Genomic DNA, 24,274 nt, shown 5'->3' on the forward strand with positions numbered 1-24,274 from the left:
TTCAGTATCATGAAGTAGTTTTGATGCCAGGGCAATGAAGGCTGAGCGAGACCTTTTTTGATTTGCTTCTTCTGACAGCCAAGGGACAGAAACTAAGAACGCTGTCTCTAAATCCTCATTGACCTCTGTCCCATTATTTGTGCCTGGATGTCAGGAGAGAATAGAATATAAAGGTGTAGTTACAAGGGTTTAGACGAGTTGCATGCATTCAGAGAGCTAGAAAAAAAAAAGTGTAGTAAACAACTTAAAAACTAAGAGATGATGAGGAGCTGTGAGTAGGTGTGAGGATGTCAGTGGGCACCATGGACCATGGATTTGGCCATCAGCAAGAACCTAGAAATCTGCTGAGAAATCATGCTTAGCTTCCTTTTTGTGGCTCCAGGAGAAAACTATTTTGGCGAACGCAGCCTGGATATTGTGATGAAGTGGGTCTAGCAATTGTCTCTGCTCACTTGCTACCTTGGGGAATGTAAATAAGGGACGGGAATTTCACGAGCTGCAAGAAACAGGGAAATGCTTGGAAGCAGTATAACTTCAAGCAAATGAAAGGCAAGCCTTTCCTACATAATACAACATAGAATTTGCTGCCAGATGGTAAGTTAGATGCCAGAACTATGAAAGATTTGAAAGGGACCAAAGCAGAGTTGTAGGAATGGAGGAGCTGTAAGGCTCCCAAGGAAACAATTGCTCAGCACGTGTTTGCTGCTTAGGTCTCTAAGCTTTGAGCACTGCTGGAGGCAGGGTGCTGAAGCTGATAGATCTTAAGCCTTGTCAGAAATGGCTGCTCTTGGTATTGTGCAATGAATTCTTTTCTTTTTTCTTAATGTAAGATCTGTAGAAGTTAAAACTATATCATTAATAGATGCTTATTAAAATCAAATGCTTGTCTTTGTAATATAGCTTTGTTTATTATTCTGTTTTTATTTTATTTTATTTTATTTTTTTTAAGCTAGAGAAACAGGTGAGAATTTCAATTTCACTTTCCCGATCAGAGGATTTCAAAGCTACAATTTCAGAATTACAGTTGTGGCCCTCTGCTATTTCATCTATGGTATGTACTGCCAAGAACAAACTGACAGTAACGGCACTGGTTTTGTTCTTTAGTTGCAGGCTCTTTCTTAGCCTGAAACAGAATCAAGGAAACCTGCATAGCCTTCTCTTCTCTGTGCTATAGCAGTTGAAAAGATGTGCTCCTCTAAGGGTTCGTTCCAAGGATACGTGATGAGTGAGGACTGTACATGTGATCCTCTCTGTTAAAGCTGTGGATTAATGACTGTACTCTTACCCATCCATACCAAGTGATAACAGGAGGCTTCTTGCAAGTGGTTTGGTGAGAACCTTAGTGTTCACCTTTGCTTCTTATTTGGGTGCTGTTAACACTCTCCTAAATGCAGAAATAGTTATTTCTTTTTTTAAAAAAATATTATTTTTGGAGATTTCTTTCTCAGCTATGCCAGAATGCAGTGGAGTCAGCCTGCCCATTGAATTTCAGAGCTTTGTTGCAGGTCACTGAGGTGTTAGTGACTCTCCAGGAAGGTCAGAGAGATCACCTGAAAGAGAATAGCTCAGATAGAAGGACCTTATTCCTCTTGTGCTGCAGGTTTCAGTTGCACAGAATTTCTATTTTCATCGTTTTAAAAAAAATGAAGATACCTTTTTTTCAAGTGTAGAATGAGTAGTGGTGGTGATTGTTCTTTTTTAAAATTTGTTCCTCAATTTTGCTGCAGTTACATTTCTCATCATTTTGTCAGTAAAGTTAATAGCGACTCCCTATTAACTTTGAAATTTTAGCAGAAATTTTTGAATATAAGTATTCATGAAGTATAAAACTTTTGGCAAAATGATGTTCACGTTTCTCTTCTCTTCTTCACAACATTTGTTATCCAAATGGTGAAGGACAAAGAAAAATTTCTGATGTTTTAGAATCATAAAATAGTTGAATGATAGAATGACCAAGGTTGAAAAATACCTCCAAGATCATCCAGTCCAACCATCCACCCATCACCAATGTTTCCCACTAAATGATGTCCCTCAGTGCAACATTTAAATGTTTCTTGAACACAAACATATAGTTATATAAAAACAAAGTTATATAACTATAGCTTTATCTTGCCATATTCAGCCTTTCTTCCCGGAGAAACCCATAGGAAAAATCTAGGGAGACAGCAGCATCCCTGTGGTAGTCTTGCATTTCCTGCAGTGTATATGATTAAAAGAGTCATGAATAAGGGACTGTGAGGTCCCATGGCCCTATTCACCTGAAGGACTCTTGGACCTGGAGTTCCCTGGGTGCATGTGACTTTGAAGAAGAGAGTAGTGGGATCTACAGAGACAATTGCCTTTCGGAGCTGCAGTCTGGCCTTTCCTTTCTTCCTTATCTGTGATACTCTTCAAACAGATATTCATTCTATTGTTGACAAGATCCCTTGGTAAAAAGCCACAGAAGGGTTTCAGTGGTTGTTCCTGGTTGGTTATCAATAGTGGCAGTCACTGCTGGTGTTATGTAAACTGCAGAAATTCGGCAAATCTTTAGTTCACTTCCCCCAAAAGTTGCTGCAAATAATTTAGAAAAATAAAAGGAAAAAAATGATGTTTAAGGCTGAAATAACGCTTGTTGGAATGTAATACAAAATCCTCCATCTCATTAGTATTGAGAGACAAGATATATCCATAAATCAGTTATCTAAATTAAACTGGAAATGAAGCTAATAACAAAACTTACATGGTAATAAGATAAGAATTAAACACGAGATTAAAGTGTTAGTGGTAGGTTGTAGGTACCTTTTCTTACTTAAATTCAGGTCTGTAGCTAAGATTTTCTCAGAGGGCAAAACAGTTTTTTATTCTACACCACAACTACAAAAACTTTGTTGAAAGGGGGCTGAAATAATCTCTTGGAAGTAAACCTTGAACTACATGGAGCTTGAGAGTCATTACACCCTAGGCTATTTTTAATTAAGATTTATCAGCGTTTTTCGACTGGATTATGAAGTGTAAAGCTCCTAGGCATGCTTATGAACAATGCATGGTAAATATGCTGCAACAGTGTTTTCCATTCCCTTCTTCAAGTCCTCAAGTTGAAAAACAGCGTTTTACACAGTACCAGCGAAACCTTTGTTATTTAAATATGTGGTAGTTAGGGCTCTAATTTTCTATTGTTTGCACGTGAAGTAGCTTCAATGCAATTTATTATTATTCTCCTACTTAGCAGCTGGTGCAAATTGATGGATGCTGGCCAGAAGGAAAGGTGGGAGAAAAAGCATAAGCTTCTAAAGAACATTGTTTTTTAAACACTGGATGCCCACGCTTCTTTTCCCTTTTCCTTATGTTTCAGACTCAAAAGATGATGCAACAAATTTAGGTATCTGAAGAATTATTGCAGTTTGAGAATGGTACTTATATTTAAGCATTTATTTTATGTATGAAATACGTATGTCTAATTCCCATTGTGATAAGTGAAGATCTAGGAAAAGTTCATTTGGTTCTAGTTATTTCTGATCCTTTGGGCCCTTTAAATGTCACCCAACACCTATGTAAAGACAGCTGAATTTAATTCCATGTCAGGATGGGCTACTGGCTCTTAGAGAGTGATTCAGTTTTCCCTGCGGTAAGCATTTAAGTTTGTTGCCTTGACTAGTGACTACAAAGAGAGCTTGAATGCTTTTCAGGGACTCTAAATGTAGATGTTTTAATTGTGGATAAATCCCAGTCAGAGCAATTACTTTGCTTCTGATAACAAGTTGGGGTTTTGATGGCCTTAGTTGTTAATCTACAAGTATTCTTGTACAACAGCAGTTTTGTTTAACTACAAACCTCTAATAAGCTTGTTCAATTTGGTGCTGGCCTTCTTTGTTATTTTCTACATAATGTCGTGGCTAGAAAACCTATATATGGGTGTGAATATGTAGCTTGAGAATACTTAGCTTGGTATTTGTTTGAGCTGAAAGTGGCTTGCTGGGATTAATTTGTATACAGGCATTCATTCGCTCTTTCCACTCACACATGCACCATGAGCAGATTTCTTGTACTATCTGATTTAATTTCAAATGATCCCTGCAGCAGTTTGCATTATTTTGAAGTGTTCTCACAGAATAATTTATGCTGAAAACTGACTTATTTTTATATAGTCTTGTTTAGAATGGTGCATGTAACTAAAAATTGACCTAGGAATGGTTTCTTAATCACTCCATGACTTCTAAATGAAAGACATAGCATGCTGTGCTTTCCTAGAGTAGGTAGCATATAATGCCTGGATAGCTGTGAATCATTATGTTCCTAATTTTTCAGACAGTCACATTATAAAGATCAAAGAAGCAACAGAATCCCAATAGCTTCATAAACATGTGGAATGCTTGATTTTTTTGTTTGTATTATTCTAAAGCAATAATGTGAACAAAACTTTGGTCTGCTGGTTCTATTTTATAGAAAGGCAATTGCTTGGCAGTGATGACATTTGACTGTGTTGTAAAATTGCAACAAAAGAATCTGCAAACTTGCTAACTCAGGATCTTTGGTTGTATGTTCAAATAACTGAAACTAGATTTGTTAAGAGAGAGGAAAAAAAAATGTAATAATGACATAGAACTACAAGGCTAGCAAAGAGGATTTCAAATTTCCCCTATATATTATAGTAATAAAACCTGAAATTTGTTTGTTATTGACCAACATTTGGCAAGGGCAGGACTGAACAAGTAGAATAATAAGGTTTCCTTATAAAAGTCATAAAATCTTACGTGAGGAGTTCAAAACGCCTCTGGGAACTGATAAACTAATTCTGTAGGATTGAAATTGAGCATAATTTTAACTATCTTACTTAACATGTAATGTACTTTTGGTCTAGGTCAACCAAGAAAAAAAGTACTGTCATCCTGCTTTAGCTCAAAACCAGCAACAGTCTGAAGTGCAGTGATGTGTGTTTACCCAGCAGAAAGTGAAGGGCAGTTGCATCTAATATAGCCCATTTTATTGTGATCGAGTGAAGTCAAGTCCTTAGCCCAAACCAAAACCAAGGTCGTGTGCAGAGATAGCTGCAATGACTTGTCTCATTAGCTTTCCCTTGGTCTGAACCCTTCAGGAGAGCAGAGAACTAGTGGCTTCATCAGTGAGGTCTTGAGACCATTGCTCATTTCTCCAAACTTCTAAGTAGATCAAGAACTGAATCTGGAAAAGAGTGTGATGACAAGACATCTCTTCAGGATCAAACAATAAGGGAAGCAAACAGATGTGTTCCTTGCGTAAGGTTCGGTGCTTCTCATTTAAGAAAGTACTAGCTGTTTTTTTCCATCCTCACCTTTCTGAATGTCTCTTTGGAAACCAGGCCAGGATATTTAAAGATCTTCTTTCTAGGACTTTGTTTTTGAAAGTCTGATTTCTGCAGATTGCTCTCTTTCTTGTAGCTGACTTCCTTCACTTTAGCTTCATGTCATCTGTTTCCCACGTGCATCCTTTTTCTGAGTCTCTCATGAAGTACGATTTCTTGTTTATTTTTCCTTTTTCTTCTCCAGGTGCCTACAAAGATACGATTCTACAGAAGAGACAGCTTTATTCCTTCATTTATTTTTTTTCTAACATCTAATTTCAAAAACAAAGATTATTGTCCATGATTCTACTGATGCACTCTTAAATTTTTTGCCTTTATATGGATGTTTGTCTTTACTCTGTCATGGCTGGTCCTCCCTTGATTGCTGATTTGAACAGTTCTGTCACCTGCTGATTAATGCTGAGCCCTAAATGTGAAAGGAGCAGGGTGCTCTAGGGATCATACCTTTCACATATCTTTATTGGTGAAGTCTGTGATTAGAAGCACAGACCAGACGCACAACAAATGTTTGACTAACTAAGTGACCCTCCATTATGGTGCTGTTGTCAAATTAATTCAGTATCCATGTCGTGGATATACTATTCTATAGTTGTCTAACTGAAGACAATAGTGGACCACACTTCTGTTGTTTTTTATACAGATTTCAATTTCAGTCTTTTAACCTCTTCACGCTTTATTGCTACAGATAATTTAGTTGTCAGGCTTGTTTCTAGGGTCTAGAATATGCTTTGTCAATTCATGAATACAGAAACTCTCCTTTGCTCTTTTCTGCCCAAGTTCTGTTCTGGTTTTGCTTTTGATACTTCAGCAGAGGGCCATCAAATAAGGAGAAAAACAACAACAACAAACAAACTGCACAGAAATGATAGGGTAATTACAATATGGGATTTTTTTTAATTAAAAAAAAAAAAACAACTTTGTCACACTTTTCTATATTGGGCCAGTGATATTGATCATGTGGGATAGTGATTCTACCTGTTGAGATAGGTACCAAGGAAGGACTATGGGGAGGAGATCCCAGTCTGATCTCGATATGAATCAGCTGTGATCCTGCTCAGAATGTCTGAGACCTCTATGGGCTAGTGGTGCTTGCAAGCCGCATAAGGGATAGAATGCACATTTAATTTGTGCTTTATTTATGACTACTGAAAATGGAATGAAGGTATTTTTTTTAATGGCCCATCTCTTTTGTGTATTGGACTGCATGGTGTGTGCTTGCACAACATCACAATTACTCCTTTGTGTACTTCTTCAGCTGAAGCCTGCTAACTTCATTAAATAAACCACTTCTGCACCACTACCCATAAGAGAATATTAATCATAAATTTCCACTGGTTTTGGTTGCATTAAAGCTATCCATATGACCATTTGAAGCTATCTTGGAATACAGCTGGACCTGCACAATTAAGCTTTCCATTACTTCTTTCCCCCACTCAGTCATTATAGCAGGGTAAAACTAAAATGAGTTAGTTATATATAAACATTGGAGCCCAGATGAATCATCAAGAAAATTCTCTGAGGTGATTCACCAAAAATACTGTCTCTATTTTCTCAGATTAAAAAAAAAAATACAATCAATCTGTGTAGAAGGCAGCGTTAAAATTCAGCATTGCATGGAAGAATTATATCATATCACACATGCTCTCAAAAATAGCATCTTGTTGATGGCATTCAAGCATCAGTATTTAACTGTGCATTTTTCACAGTTTTTCAAGATGTTTGGTGGAATTTTATACATAACAAGAAAGCTAAAGTCTCTCATACTCTTTGTGCTACAGGGGGAAGGCTGCAACCCAGCAAACTGTGAGAGGACAGAGAAATTCATTTTACCCTTGAAACCCTCTCTGCTTTATTATAATTGGAACAGCTGTGAGCAACCTCTATTTCCTCATCTCTTTGAAACCCTCTAGATGGCAGAAAATGTTTCAGGTTGGAAGTGTTGTCCCTTGGAGCCAGATGGCACATCAACCAGTATCCACAATGGCTGAAACTACCACTTCTGAGCGAGGGATACTGCAAGTACAGCTTTTCTCTGACAAGAGCCAGATTTCAGACAGTGGGAATTTGTTGCAACTTTGACTCTTCAAATAGCTCAAGGTTGCTGGAGTAGGATCTTCTAGTAACAAGTTTCTTTCAAGGAGTGGAGAACAAATGTATTCTTTGTTCACTCGGAGTATGTTGCTTGCAATGCAGGGTAGAAAAAGATGAAACCAAGAGTAGACACTGACAGGCATATGTTAGCAGAAAGTCTCTGAGAAGAGGATTTTGGCTGGTGAAGTTTGGCAGAAGAGCCTCTTCTTGCTGTCATGGTGTGAAAAGACCACTCATGCTTGGGAATCTGTCCCCATGTCTTTTTGTGCATGTGTAGTCATGACAGGTGACATACAGATTGTACCATATAGATAGCAACATATTCAGATTAGAATGAATTGAAATTCAGGGTGACTCAGAAGGGGGTGAGGTGTGCCACAGACTCTTATCTATGGAGTTCTTTCTTCCTACTGTCATTCTCTTCCCAAACACATACGTGCCCTTCTTCTTTAGCCTCAACAAGCAATTAAGTCATAGACTGGTACATTTGGAATGGCTTATAAGCTCATTTGAACCAGGACATTGGTTTCATGGCCCTTGCCTGGATTTGAATGTGCAGTAGATAGGCTCTTCTATTCCCTAATTAAATTACCTGATGTGTCACGTAGTTGCAACGAGTGGGAGATAGGCATTTGATAATGGGACCTGTGTTGACAGCCTTTTGGCTGACAGCTTACTTAGCATATGTCTTGTTAATCTTTGAGCTTGGGTTATGGGTATACATTTGAAGTCAGTATTTCCATTTTTGGTCCATTAAGCGATATTGGACCAGTCTCTCCAGGATGAAACTAAACCAGATGAAGTGCTCCAACACTTTATGGAGTTACTATTTAGAAATAGTTTATTTCCCACACTGTGTTTATGCTGTGGATGTCATGGCCTTAACACTGGCTGTTTCACGCTACAAATCCCCTGTAGATCTGTGCTGCTTCGTGATGCAGCCCAAAAGCTCTGCTCAGGGCACGCCAGTGGGAGAGATGTCTTTTCTAGGGGTTACAGACTGGTTCTGTTTAAGGCTCTAAACCAGTAAACCATTTCTCTCCTTGTAAATGTAGAGGGCTTGCTTTTTTCATGAGTGAAACTGATAATCACACAGTGCCTAACGAAGCCTTTGTGGAATAGTCTGTACAAACCACTTGAGAAAGCTATTGGCCAAGGTCAGCAGCTTACACTATAGTGCCTGGGCAGCTTAGAGATCCTTTCAACTCAGAATTCCTTTATGTAAATACATCTACATAGTGGTGAAATTACGCTAACCATTTTAATAATCATGCGAGAAGCGCTTCTAAGACCTGAGGCTTGCTGCACAGTTGGCTCTCTTGTCACTGTGTTTCAGAGAAAAAGATCTATGTTAAGTACTTGGCTAACTTGGGCTTGCAAAGGTGAGAACCTGACAGAGATGTGTTGCATGCATTTGTGTGGATAAGAACTGGGTTTCAAGCTTGTATAGCTGTTGTGTGACTGTTTTCTTCCAATTAAATATGTGCATATCACAGCTGAGATCCTCTTTGCATGCGTGTATCTGACTCACCACCGTGCCATGCAAAAGTGTCTGAATATGTGTCTGAATACGTATCTGTGCTCCGCTCATTCTCTCTTTGTCTACTTAAAGAATCAAATGCATACTTACCAAGGGAAAATGATAATGGTAGCAAATCCCTAACTCAGCTTTCCTGCAGTTATTGGAAAACATAATCCACAATGAAGCTGCAAATATGTACTTGTTGGTCCCTCTTTCTACTCCCACGTTTCTTGAACTCATGGGATGTTTTCCTTTTACCGCCTTTATTGAGGACTGCTTTAATTAAAAACTATTCTTTTTCCATGATTTGCAAAACATGTATTTGTTTCCATGATGGTAATGCCATGAATATGAATATGTTGAGAAGACAGCAGCTCTGACCCAGCTGTGCTGCCATAGCTCCACAGCCCTGCTCCCACAAGGACCACTGCCTGCCCTTCACTCCTCAGTGCCTCTGTGTAAAGCAGAGCAGAGCTGTGAAAATGCTCAGTGGCTTCTGAAGACTTTCTGGCACACCTTTGCCCTGCTCAGACCTCCAACCATGCCTGTAAACTCACTGGCTGTTAGTCCTGGGAGCTGCTGTTGAATTGTGCTCTCATTCATGTGAATGCTGTAGGGATGATGATGTGGGGCTCTAGAGCATGGCAAAGAGAAGCTAGTTAATTTCATCTTTCTCTTCTTCTGCCCTTTTCTCTTCTCAGGTTGCCTTGTTACTGCTCTGATAACTGCCACTGGCACACCTCAAAATCCTCACTGGATTTTGTAGGCTCTCTCAAAGTACTATTTCTACTACTAATGTAGAAGAAAACATTAAACCATTCAAAGTCCTATCCCTTTTCAGATTACAGAAGAATAACTCTTTAAATAATTGTGCACTTTTTTTTTTCTGTTTGGTTATGGATTTTTTGGTAAATAATGCTGTGAATTTCTGCAGCCTTTGTTCCCCAGTTCTCTCGCTTATTTTACTTGTCATATTAAAACGTGTTTATTGAATCTTGTTCCACCTTGTACTTTAAGTACCATAAGCCTAGTCCCTTATTAACACCATAAAATCTTGATTGCATAGAAACCTGTATGTGTCACTGCGAAGAATGTACTAAACATCAATTTCCTCTTAAGATAGCAATATAAGTAGTGGTATTGGGACTCCTGAGCTGCTTATCAAATAGAAACACTATTTTAATGCCTGTAGCTGAAATGAATTGAAATACTCAGTGACCACCATGCTACCATTTCCATGAAGGAAATGAAACTGGAAATCTATGCAGTGACGATGCTTGGTATAAATGCTTATTAAAACTTTATGAAGGGGTGTGGGAGAAAACACTGCAATTTATAGTTTTGATATTGAAGATGTTTGTTGGTTCTTTTAAGAAAAATGGTGGTTCTTATCGTTTTGTTGAGGAAAGAGAAACCTTCTATGTTTAATTTCAGCTCTGGGCTAAAATACAGGATATAATGACGCTTCCCTCTTCCTCTACCAGACTTTGATTCTTTAATCTCTGTCAGTGCAGGAAAGCAAAATGCTGTCTGCAGAGCTGTTGGATTATTCCCAAGCCAGCTTCTTCCATTAAGAGTATTATTTTATAATATATCATGGCCTGTGACCAATGGTGAAACATCCTTTGAAGCTAGAGCCATCTCTCTCACTTTACTGGCAAAGACAGTGATGCTTCAAGTCTGTGGTCTTGCTCAGTTACAGGAAAGTAATTCATTGCGTACAGTGGAAGCAGTTCAAAGGGATAGTCATTGAACAGTTACTTCTTCACTATTACTCACCTATTTCAGACAGTTATGCATTGTCTGCGGCAGCAGCAGCTCTTCACTTGAATTCTCCTGTGGTATGAAAATGCACAATTTAAATACTGTGATAGTTAGATTCATGCTTTCCCTGGCATACCGTAAAATAGTATTTATGGTGGTAGGGCAAGAACAGTTTTTATGAGTATCCCTTGCTCTGGCTGTGTTTCAGGGTTTAATCACTGCCGTGAGCAATATCCCTGAAAGGCAATAGGATGTGAACATCCTGATTCACTGAAAACATTTGCAACAAAATTATTAAACAATTAGAATCATAGAATCATTAAGGTTGGAAAAAAACCTCTAAGGTCACCTTATCTAACCCTCCCCTACCACCAATATTGCCAGCTTCTCCAGGAGAATGCTGTAGGAGACAGTGGCAAAGGCTTTGCTAAAATCTGGGTAGACTACATCAACAAATTAATCTCACTCCAACATGAGTTTTTTTTTGGTTTTTTTCTTTTGTATAAATGCATTTCAAGCATTTTTTGAGGTATGAGACTACAGTAGTAGTTTTAATTGAATAGAAGTATGGAACATATGTTTTCAATAGTAAGGTAATCAGTTTGTTGAATATAGTTAATTTCTCTGTCTTCTACCATGTTCTGTGAACCAGAATGGTTGATGGTAAGCTGTCCAGAGTAGTGGTCTGACTTTGTTCAATCAGTGTTTGTAATATTGATAAATTCTGCTTGAACATAAAGCTGGGGCATTTATAAGTGCTTGTTGCATTTAGAGAAAAATTACTGAAACATAACTAAATAAAAATGCCACTGGTTCCAGTGATAGTTTTGTATACATTGATGACTTACATTTAATTATAAATTACTGTAGTCATTTCTTTTTTTTTCTTTTTCTCCTCCCCTTACATGTATATCACTATGTGATGTTATTTGTGTCCTCCAGAGAAAAGTTTGTTTTCCTCTTCTGAAATACTCAATGTTTTTTAACTTAAAAGAGTGCGAAGCCTTTTTAATCTATTTTTTTTCAAAAAGGTCTAAGTATAGTAGATTATTAAAGTTCCATTATTCTAAAATGGTAGAAGTTCAGCTCTCATTAATCATCTTAGACCTTAAGTGAACAATTCAAGTCTAGAGATCTGTATCTATCTATCATTTATTATTAAAGATAATCATTTGTTTAATTATTCACAACACAGGCATGGATTGATTTCTCTGTGGTCTGGGGATAGAATTTTACTCTGATTTTTAAAGTAATATAGATAAACTTCTGTACAGTGTCTCTGTTTGCAGCATACATAGTTGAGAAAGTTGCTCATTTTTCCCTGATTGTATTTTTGTTAACCTGCTAATAACAAATCTTTTATATATATATATATATATATTTTAATACAAAGAACAGAATAGCTCACATTTATGGATTAATTTTTTTTCTTACATTTTAATTTGAAGTGTCTTATATTAACAGATGGCTAAAAAAAGACAATAAGACTTTTAAGTTAACTTCTACGTTTACTACTTCCAAGGAATAATATTAAGATAACTTGACAGCCATGGGAAATTTAGATGGAGGAAGGAAGTGGGTGTGTGATTTTTGCCTCCCTGCCCTCTTCCAGTGTGTGCATAAATTTCTGCCTGAGTCTGTACTGCATATCTCATTTCAGTTGTTGTGGTATCATGGTATCGGACACGGATGCTGAGAACTTGTTTCTTACAGAGTAGTATATTAGCTATTAAATCTTGAGTAGTAGGGATGGCAACGGACCTGGCTGTATGACCATCATATCTTTGCACGTGATCACCTTAAGTTGTTTCCCACTGATGTCTGAAGGTGTGTAGAGCAGATCAGCCAGTGATAGCATTTCTGTTGTTCGCTTCTGGATACTTATTCCAGTCGCATCCTTCGTCCTGGAAAAAGTTCACAGAATCACAGAATCACAGAATCGTAGGGGTTGGAAGGGACCTCCAGAGATCATCGAGTCCAACCCCCCTGCCAAAGCAGGATCCCTACACCAGGTCACACAGGTAAAAAAGCTTGCATTTTTTTGTGGACTGTGTCTGGTTTTCTCTGGGTACGAATCCTGTTCTGTTTGATGTTTTGTCATGAGACCTGTTTTCTATACCCCAAATATCCTCACAGCCATTAACTGGGCTTTCTGTAGAGAGTCTACATATTTACTGAAATGCAGTAGTATAAGGCAGGATTCCTTCATGACTTTCATCTCTCCTGTATTTCAGAGCTCTGGCTAGCTTGATCTGTGTTGTGTTTCTGTAATGGTATTGGAAGGGCTGCCTATTAAAAAAGAATTGAGCAGTGTTTTACTTACAATACCAAGGGGATTATTTTGATAAGAGTGTACATTCTCCTGGTCGGACTGTGTATTTACTCCGAGTGGTAAGACTTTTGTTGAGCTAATGAGATTATTACCTAATCTGTGTATCCTTAGCTTGGAATCCTTAGAAAAAGAATGTCAGTAATCATTATTAAAGACAAGATACATAATATTTATGCCTTCTTCACTAATCTAAAGGTTACAGCTTTGCTTGTAGGTGCCTTTCCTCCCCTGTCCTCATACAGAAATGTCATTTCCAGGCATCTGGAATTTTGTTCTCCTTGAACTGCCATAGGTAAATATTAGCAAATCGGGAGTTACTTCAGACAGATGTTGATGCATCCAAGAATAGTTTTCATGAAGCTTTTCTGAGCTGGGGACAGGCACCTTATTGCAGTAGTCATTAAGAACATGAAACTTGGCACCTTGATTAATTGTTCACACTTTGTATGTGACAGTGTTCAGTAAAGGTTGTGTGAAGAAGAGGTTTCTGACCACAACTGTGAAAATGATTCCTTTATTGTATGTCCTCTTAACTTTTCCTCAGTATAAAGGCTTCTTAAACTGAAGTCGCATCTCGTATTTGTGACTTCTAATAGATGCTGAATTTTAATCAGTGAGCTTGTCTGTGATCTTGGACCCTTTTTTAAGCTTTTAATGTATGTTACATCATGTGTTACTGTATTCAAAAATGTATTTTACTCCAAACCCAGTCATTTTGTTTCAAAGTTCTGCTTGCTATTTTATTTTACTGATGTTTTGTATCTCATTCTAGACTTGTTTTACTGTTTACTTTTCTAGATCATTCATGCTTTTACAGAATTTTCAGTCACTGTTTTCTTTGCTACCACACTCAGCCTGAACAATTACACTATTTAATTCTATTAAAGGAAAAGTCTTTTCCATTAATTTATTCACTCTTTCTCTGTTACTCTATTTATAAAAGCCACCAGCACTTCACGAAGTTACCCAAGCTGGGAGCATGTGACGTGCAGAAAAAGTTACATGCTGAAATACTGTCTTTCATTGTAATCCTCCCTACTATTCTTACAGTACTCTGGATAGCTATCCGAAACTGAATAACTTACGGAACATCTGATGGTGAGTCTGAATACTGTTCCTAAATGGTAATAAAAGAATTACAGTCCGTTATTGGCTGCTGATAGCCAGTGTTAGTTTTGGTTTTGTGCTTTACGTGAGATCTGAATGTCATTTGCTGTTCTATTGCCCAGTTTCTCAGTATTGTAAGATTTTACAACTCTTCATAGCTTTAGTTTTTTGAGAATTGCTCAGGGTTAGTTAACATATTTTTTCATTCATAATCCTTCTGTCTTAAAGCACACATTACATTAATCTTTGAATTTATCTTTCCTCTTATTTCAAGATAGCTTTTGGTATGGAACCTTACCGCTTTGGTGACCGCAGTGCTGCTTCCTGATCAAAGACATGTTGTAAATCCATAGAATTGCCTTTTATTCACATGCTAGATAACTCCTTAAAAGAACACTTAATATTTTTTGGTCTGATATCAATTCTTTCTATAAAGTCATTTGTGTGTATCAAAGATAATCACTAATCTAGTGATGCCATTCTTGCAGTTTCCAGCAATGAGAAAGATTTAAATGATAGTGCAAATGGGATATTGTGGCAATACTTAGGCAATTTCACAGAAGGACTCTTATAAATCTCCTGGGTGAGCAACCATCTGGTCTTGGCAATTTTTTACTATTTTTTATCGATCTGTTTTACAGCTAATTTTCTGGCAGTTCAGTTTATGACAGAAAGGCTGTGGATGCCTCTCCCTGGAAGCATTCAAGGCCAGGCTGGATGGGGCTGTGAGCAACTTGGCCTAGAGGAAGGTGTCCCTGCCTACAGCAGGGGGTTGGTGATCTTAAAGGTCCCTTCCAACCCAAACCATTCTATGATCTTTCTTGTACCTCTTGGTACAAAAAGAGTCTTATGGTCCTTTTGCTATCTATAGGTGGCCATAAAAGTTCTCTTACAGAGCTGTCATTCATTTATTTTAATATAATTTTTAAAAACCAATTATTGCTGGTATGCATATATAAAACTGTTCTTCATAGTCCTTATTGGTGAGTCTTATTTTACATTTAAGTTGAGACTTGTTATTTGAATGTGACTTCCATCACAAGTAGCTGGCTTTTATTGTCGTATAAATATACAAAATGATTATAATGGGCTTTTTTGTTTGTTTGTTTCTGGACATTTTGTTTTGCACTTTCATTTTCTTTCTGTCTTTTTCTTTTTTTCTTTCTCAACCCTTGTCTTTGATCTCTTCCGTTCTTATGGGAGGAGGCCACAACCACTGGCTGTTCCCCAGCGATCTGGGGCAGATTGTCTAGTCATGTTGTGAAGTGCCACTCTTCACCTCGAAGGCCCACTACAGTGCGTGCTTCACCAGCATCACTGATCTGTCTGTTTGCTTGCCTGGAATTTGCATATTAGAGAAGTGCATAGCTCTAAGAATTCCATGCAATATAGTAAACCAGGAAATGCTCCTGATAGGCTTGTGTTCATTATCATTTGCTTTTACCGGTAGATTTTGAAGGTTTCTCTCTTTAATGTTTGCTTACTTGCTTCTGCTGTTCTCTCTCTTCTACTAGAGTGCAGCTTTCTTTTCTCCAACCAATTTGTAGATGTCTGTGGTGTTCTTTGTTGTTGGGTGATGGATTTTATCGCTCTTTTCTCAGAGTTAGGAGCACAATTACCTATTTTCATCTGTTCCCTTGGGAATCTCTTGGAATATGAGACTTTTGCTTCTGAACGTTAACAAAAATCAAGATGTTAATTCATAAGAATTAATATGTATGGAATTATGAGTTGAGTATTATTGGTCATGTTATAAATCATAATTAATATTTAACTGTGATTCCTATGTGCTATAATGTGGACCTATCTGACAGGACTTCATTTTTTTTTTTTTTGCTTACAGTTCTTATATTTAGCTCCTGACACCTTTCTTTTATGATAAACTGGTTCTTGTTTGTAGACATCCAGCAGCAATTTGAATGCTATTACCTTGGATGTCTTGTTAAAGAAGGTAGGGAGGACTGTATGAAATCAGAAAGATGGGCACAGAAACATAGATATTTCTATTTAATTTGTTAATGACGTGCAATGTTTAAATAAGTAAAAGCAAACAGAAGGAAAGCACAAAACCCCCATCCTGTTTTAAATTATATACAAGGGCCGCTTCAAAAGTGATGTGTCCTGTTTTATTATGTTGGCACACGATGTCAGAGGCAGATGTTGGTGGTATGGCAGTAGAAGTTGAACCTTCCCACCAGTATCCTGTAACGTTTTGTTGCTGTGTGACAGATGGCAGCAGAGAGGCAGTCTGGCATGGAAACTCACGTGAGGCAACGGTGTGCCACTGAATTTCCCCTGTGCAGAAAAAATGGCACCCATTGGCATTCAGTGATGTTTTCTGAATGTGTATGGAGACCAAACAGTGGATGTGGGTGCAGTGAGGCAGTGGGTGGTGCATTTCGTGAGTGGTGACAGCAAGAGTGGTCACCTCTGCTGGTGCGGATCTTTATGAGCATGGCATGCAGGCTCTTGTTCACTGGTGGTAAAAATGCACAGCTAATGGTGGTGACTACATTGAAAAACTGTTCTGCTGCTGAGAATGTGCTCTATCAAGTAGTGTTATTTTGCTCTTTGTATCTGTTGTGGTTTCTGTGGAATAAATAGGCAGCATTATTTTCAGAGCGACCTATTTATATTTATAGATGTGTTATACAGTAGATTATCAACTGATGCAAGTTGTTACAATCCTTCTAGATTCTAAGACTTTCTTCAATTTGTGCAAGCTGATGCTTTGTATGTGTAAGTCTTGAACTGTGGGGAAACTGAATTTGTTACTTCCTCAGCATGGCTGGGGCAGCAAGAACTCTTCACCTGCTCCTGTTGCAGACCAGCTGTGTTGGGGGAAGCAGGGCTGCCTTGGGCTCTTGCGGAGTTGTTGACAAGAATCACAGATAGAAGCTCTGTCAAGGCTGGGTTGGAACCTGCCTGCAGTCCTTGGTGAATTCAGCTGTCGAGCTCTTAGAGAACCTCTGAGCATTCATGAACAGAGACTTTCAGGAAAACATCTTTGTGTTTGATGCAGGCTTTCAGAGGTGCAGAAGGCATGGTCTGGTACATAGAGGAGCTCCCAGCCATTTTGAATCCTATACGTTTCAAAAACCTTTGCCAGCTTGGTGACGCATGGTATCCCACCCTGTTTATGGGATGCAGACTGCACGCCCACGTATGCACATTTTCTGCCAAAACCATGTGCTGTCTGAAGAGTGTCCAGACCAGTCTGTCTGGGATACAACACATCTAGTAGTCTGTTTCTTGTTATCCACTTTCTGGATGCTCCTTTGTCTATTCTCATCTCCCTTTCTCCTCTTCCTATCCTCTGTCCCACATGTGGCCAGGTGCCGTAGGGATGATGCAGTGGCATCTCATGGAAGCAAAGTGATACAAATGGTTTGTGCAGACAGAAAAGACCCTCTGGCCAACAGGGGAAGTGAAGGAACCAGGAAAGGTTATCCTTGGAGGTGGTACGGCATGGAGCATTCTCCTCCCGTCCTAATAAATTAAAAATGCTGGAACTCCTCAAACAAACTGCTGCCAGCTCATTTATTTGCTTAATCAGTTCACTTAAGCAGTGGAGTTATTTAATCTGATAAATCTCTATACTAAAATAATCCATGGAAAATGATGGTATCCTGAAGTAGATGCCCTGGGTAGAATACACCCATTTAAACGATTAAATTCTCAAAGATACAACTGACTGAATATAGTCTTATTACAGATTATATGATTAATTGCAAGAAGTTAGCAGTATCATCTGTGTGTATGTATATGTACACATACCTCTGAATGCTTCTTAAAAAATTATAGTACATCACTACTCCATAACCACAAAACTGTTTCCAGTAACTCAAATAATTCATCTCCTGGATGACTGACTCTTCAAAGTCCTTGTGAGCTCAGTAACTATTCAGTTAATTTTATGGCATATGAAATTTCTCTTTGTTTTCATGCTCTGGCTAAATATTTTACTACAGAGTTACATTTTCATTAGTGATGCTGTTACTAACGAACATATTAAGTTGTTACAGTGTTTTGTAGCAGTGTTTGGTGGAGATCATTTCATCAAAGTAGAATTATTGACTGAAGAAGGACGTGTCTTTAGAGGATTAGTGATTTGTAGAATATCTCTGTATCTAATGAAGGGCTTAATGGATCCTACAGTACTGTGAGATATTCACATGCTCAGAAAAATATAATTGGGTTTAAAAAGAAAGAATAGAAAAATAAAGATAATTGAGAGTATACAGTAATAAAATTTGAATATATCCTATTGTTCAAATACTATTAAATGTTATATGTGTTACGGACTTGAAATTCAGTAGTACATGCTGCTTTGTAGACCAAACAAAATACTTTTTTTATGGGATAACCTTTCTTTAATCTTTATTGTTTTTGCAAAAGTTATTGGTCTGTCTTATTTAATTTGATGAGGGGATGTAGAAAAAAAATGTAACAGTACTATTTGCTGAGAAGATAAATGTCTTTTGTTTTAATGTCAAAACTGAAGGATGACTATAAAAGTTACACCTTTCTACCCAGGAGATCTGATCATCTTATTTTTAGTCTGTTTCATTAATGACAAAAAGTCATTTTTCACTGTTTTTTTTAATCCCAATTAACTAGAAGAGTCTTTGCAGAGCAAAGAATATATTTTATTATGCTTTACACTGAACTATTAAAGTTGATAAAATTTGGCCCCTCATCTGGGAATTAATTCCCTAGATTTAGTCAAATTTCATGGCATTAGTAATTTAAAATGTTGAGGATATTGTAATTGCAGTGGTGTAAAATGCAGATAGAGATATATATATATATATATATATATATATATATATATTTTCTTGGTGACAGGTTTTGTATTGGAAGAGGAATTCTTTCCTTTACTGACAGAGCTTGTCTTTTAAAACCCACTGGGCAGAGTTTTCCAAGTGGTCTGCACTCCTACACAGATCCTTCTTCAATTAGAGAGATCCAATCTAGAAGCAATTGAGGTGCTGCCGTGAATATTGCCAAGAATGAAAGCTGAGGACAGACTTCTTGTGATGAGACCCGTTATTGGTACTTTAGTGGGTGGTGGGCTTTAGACTGTGCTAACTAATGCATTCTGAAGTTATTAAAGTCATAAATAAATTGGCCTCATAGCAGCTGCTTGCTTAGGGTTTTCTTGGAGGTGGGAATAGTTAAAGGGTTGGCATATTCGTAATTAGCATTAAAATCAAACAAAGAGTTCCCAGTGCCTACTGCAGTTTTGACCACAAATGAAGAATTACTGTAACTTAAAATGTATAATTATTTTTCATTTATTTTTAATTTATGCTTTCGCGGCTTTGCTTGCTTTTTTCTGATTTCTTCCTTCTGCTGACATATTTTGATTATGTTTACCATCCTGTTCCTTCATTAAAGAAAGACCAACTAAATTTACATTTACTTATTTAAATGCAGAATCCTGGAAAGAGGCTTCTCTTTTTTCCTACAGTGCCCCAAATGACTCTTCAGACATGGTTGAAGCAGTGCATATGATGAAAAAATGCATGCATGTTTATAGCCTGAGTGAATTACATTTGGGTTATTCTTTTCTACCAGAAATCACTCTAGTCTGGACTGAGAGAATGTGGGTGAAGTGTCTGTGACTATGTTTGCTGCCTCAGCACAGATATACTGCTGTGCAAGACAGTTATAGTCTGAAAAATCTATGCGTGGTGCTTATGTGCTCTCCTGTAGGACAGTACCCTGAGGTCTGTAGTTCAGGTTTAGTTGGGGATGAAGCACAAGGCTGAAGACTGTATTTTCCATTGTAGCATGCAGTAAACGTGTGGTGCCTCCATCCTCCTGCACCTCTCATGCAATCCCCAAACACCAAGTAGTGTGGTGACAGATCTGCTGCAGAGCAGAAGTGTGTCTGCAGAGAATGGGGCTGCTGTGGGAACATGTGTTGTAAATGAGGGTATTCCTGGCTCTTGGATGTTCTGCATGATGCACTGAGATTCATGTCAGCCAGCACTTGAAAGTTAGTAAGAGCTTTCATAACCCTCCCCCAATTTCCTTTCAGTGTGAAAGGTTCTGAGATGTGAGGGTGGAAGGGGATAAAGAAGTGTGGAGGAGCTCCCATATTTCTTTTGATCCATTCATGAATCATGCCTGGCATGAAATGTTCAGAGGCTCCTGTGAAACGGAGTACTGGGAAATGTTTCATCTGTTCCTTATTCATTTTTGGATTATGGAAAAAGGGCAGCTCTTAAATTTGATATTTCTATTCTGTATCTTGTAAAGGTCACCTTTGCACAAATTTACAAAAAAGATCATATTGATTATTTCTGCAGTCTTTCTGTGTTGAATAGGGAACATCTAACAGGGAGAAACAAAGTTGTTCTTCAGTATAATTCTATTTGTTGGCCTGCAGAAAGAAGAGTTAAGCAAGATAATTTGTAATCATGCGTGTAGTTAACAGGCATGATTGGCTTAATTTGTCTCAATATTGTATAATTGTTTGAGATGGAAGGGGCCCTTAAAGATCATTTAGCCTCTCAGCCTGTCCTTGTAGGGAGATCTTCCACCCCTTGCATCATTTCTGTGGCCCTCCTCTGGACGCACTCCAAAAGGCTCACATCTCTCCTGTGCTGAGGACTCTGCATCTGGACACAGTGCTCCAGGTGAGGTCTCACCAGCACAGAGCAGAGGGGCAGGATCACCTCCCTCAATCTGCTGGCCACGCTGCTTTTGGTGCAGCCTAAGGTATGGTTGGCTTTCTGGGCTGCAAGGACACATTGCAGGCTCAAGTCCAGCTTCCCATCCACCAGTCCTTTATGGCAGGGCAGTACTCCATCCTTATATCCCCCAGCTTGTATTGATAATGGGGGTTCCTGTGACCCAGGTACAAGTCTTTGCTCTTGGATTAATTGAACCTCATGAGTTTCTACCAGGCTCTCTGCTCGAGTCTGTCTAGATCAATGTGTGAAACATAATGTAACTTCATAAAATAGACTGGTTGTTCAAGTAATACAATTTGTCTATGACAAAGCCCAATTCAGATACAAAACTAGCATCTAATTGTAAGTAAATAAGTCAAGAATGTAAGTAAGTAAAGAATGTACAACTTTGATGCATAGGATTTATTTTTATTACGTCATTTCTTAATGGCTGCTAAAATAAATGCCTCAATGGCACTGGGGAGTAATTAGGAACAAAATCTGCTCTCATTTATTTCCAGTAACTTCAAAATAACTGCAACATTTTATGGAGTTGCAAGGATGTGATTCATAGTACAAAATAGTCTTTTGCTTTCTCTTTAAATAACAGAAGGCTATTTCAAGTCTATGTATGGTTTTGGAGTTCTCCAGTAGCTGTCAATGTGAAATTTCTGGATCCTGTGCTGATTTTAGGCCTGCTCTTCTGCATTGGCAGGGGAGAGATGCAGGGGTGCAGTGGCTGAGGTGGTGGCCCAGGTATGGCTGCTGAGGAAGTCTCAGTATTTGGCTGGTGCTGCTTGTGGACAGAGCCTTTTGTGGCTTGCCAACCCGGTGAATCATTAAAGTTAGTGTGGGATACAGAAAAGGCACGAGTTTAATTACATTCAGGTTTTTGCAGCAGCTTGCAGTGAGGTGGATAGGAAGGAATCATTGGAGGTCTGGAGAGTACATTTCTGAAGGGTACTGTGATTCCACAGGTAATTGTTAAACTTGGTTTGGCAACTGTTCTACTGTAATGAATAAAAGCAGATAGTATCATCCTCTGGACTAAGTAATAGCATGCTCAGTTTCTAGAGAAACAGCAGCTTTTAACTGAAGTATTTCTACTAGCATGAAGGAGGTTTGACATAGGAATATAATTCATATTTTCATAGCAAAAAATTAGATTGATTCCTTATTAAAATGACAGTTTTAGCAAATATTGAAGACAGTCACTCTGTGTTTGTGAGCTGGAACTCCATGCTGTGATTGAATAGTCAGCTTAACTTCAACTGATTTATTTAACTTGCTAATTTAAGCAGCAGCTGTACTCATAAATAGCACATCAGCAGAAGTCAGTAGGAACCTGGCTTTTTGGGCTGTGTAAGGAATATGTGATGGACCAGATTCATTTCTGCTTTTGAGATACCCATAGAGCTACCTTGTATCATGCAGTTACAGGAACTGTTCCTATTTATCAGGCTTGATATATCCACGTGCAGGGGTAATATTTCAGATAAAATTCCCTAAGAATGTCAGTGTTGTTTTGTTATGGGAACCTAATTCAGTCAGTAAGGCATAACCTGACCAGATAGAGTGAATGTGATGGGCATAGGGTGACTTGTAAAAGGTTTCCTCATGCAAAATATGATACAAAAGAGAAGGAGAAGAGGTTTAGGCAGAGATTGTGCCAGCAACAACTTGAAGAGAATCCTCTAGTAGTGAAGGAAGGAATGGGGAATGAGCTGTGCTAATGGAAGACAAGTGTGGTTTGTGTGGAGCCAGGTGATGGGAATTAACAGTGCCTGTGGTGGAATCAGCAGGGTGGAGGCAGAGAGGGTCTGGCCACGGCACTGGGGGCTTGGGCACTGCTTCCCATGGCCTTGTCCAGGGCATTCTCAGGAACTGGGACTGTAGTCTCCAAAATCCCAGAAAATCCCAGGGAATCATGCTTGGCCTGTACCTGTTGACCATTTATTTAAGTTTGGCTCTGCATGGTTTCTGTCATTTGGCCTAATCTGTTTGCACTTTGATTTTTGTTTTAGTCTGGAAGAGAGGAGATGAACAATTCAGAGATTTCAACCTGGATGTCGTGTATCACAAACTCTACATTATAAGGTGGAGCTGTGCCTCCAACTTCCTTTGGTGTTTAAGGAACATTTAGATGTTGTACTAAGGGATGTGGTTTAGTGGGGAAATACTAGAGGTGGGTGGATGGTTGAACTGGATGATTTTGGAGGTCTTTTCCAACTCTGGTGATTCTGTGATTCTGGGGGTGGGGGAGGGTGCTTTGTCCTGTTCAGAATCCAGCTTGAAAAAGGAGAAATTAGCAGATGGATCATCTTAGTGTTCTTTCAAACGTCCAGCAATCCAAAGTAATTCTTCAAGCATAAACTGAACTTGAGAACAGTTTTGGCCATCATGATGATATTTTTCATGAATGAAAATTTCTGTGGAAACATTCTATTCATGAAAGTGACTTAAGAGATCCTAAAAAATTTAGGATGAGAGATGGTTCTGTTGAAAGAAGTACTCAGTGGTTATTATCTGGCAAATGCCCCAGATATTTCCAAGTGCTCTATAGGCAGTTTGACAAAGTACTTGGTTTTCCCACTGTAATTCTATATTACTGAATTCTGCATAATTCTGCATTAGCCTTTTTAATCTGTTTTGATATGTCTTATTGTAATAGCAAGGCAGTAAAAGCAAGGCTTGAAACATTAGCATTTGGTTCCACTTGTCAGGAGGTTTCTTTTTTTAACATGAAAAGATTAAAGAAATGATGTATAAAATGGAGAATGTTTAAAAATAAATTTCTTCTTGAACAGTAGGGTCTGGATTTCACATTCACTCAGTCATTGCACTTCTTCTGATATAGTGTAACCCTTGCAATTTTATAAGTGAGTTTGAAATGTTGGTTTCAATGCCAAGGTAATTCAAAGTGGTTTTCAGGTGTTTTTTCATCCACAAGGTAGATCCTGTGGGTGAACTATGTCAGTCTGATTTGTTCTCATCAGGCTATTTGCAACCCTGCCTGAAAGAGGCCCAAGCATGGGACACAGACTTACATTCAGTCTTGTAACAAGGATGCAAGTGAATGCCACCTATTCCAGGCATCCTTCCACTAAGAAGAGTGGAAACTAACTATTCTTATTTTACTCCTTGAGTGTGATTATGGTTTAAGGTGATTATTTTTGATTTCTGTCATTTGTGGGTGATTTGAACCAACAAAGCGTTATAAATTCCATGCCAATTACATTTGTTGTGGAATCTCGATGTATGCATTTATTGTGGTAAGGATTAATGACTATATACCACAAACACCACAGAGCATCGATTTTCCTCCATCTTGTCTGTGAAGTCAAGTTGAACCTTCAGCAAACCCAAAATAACTGCACCTTATTGAAGGTAACTTTTAGAACAATTTTGGTAGAAAATGTGGAGCTTGGTTTCCTCATGTTAGGTTTGTGCTCAGA

The sequence above is a fragment of the Phasianus colchicus genome, chromosome 1 (genome assembly GCF_987193195.1).
Source record: "Phasianus colchicus chromosome 1, bPhaCol1.hap1.1, whole genome shotgun sequence".
In the NCBI taxonomy this organism is placed as follows: Eukaryota; Metazoa; Chordata; class Aves; order Galliformes; family Phasianidae; genus Phasianus; species Phasianus colchicus.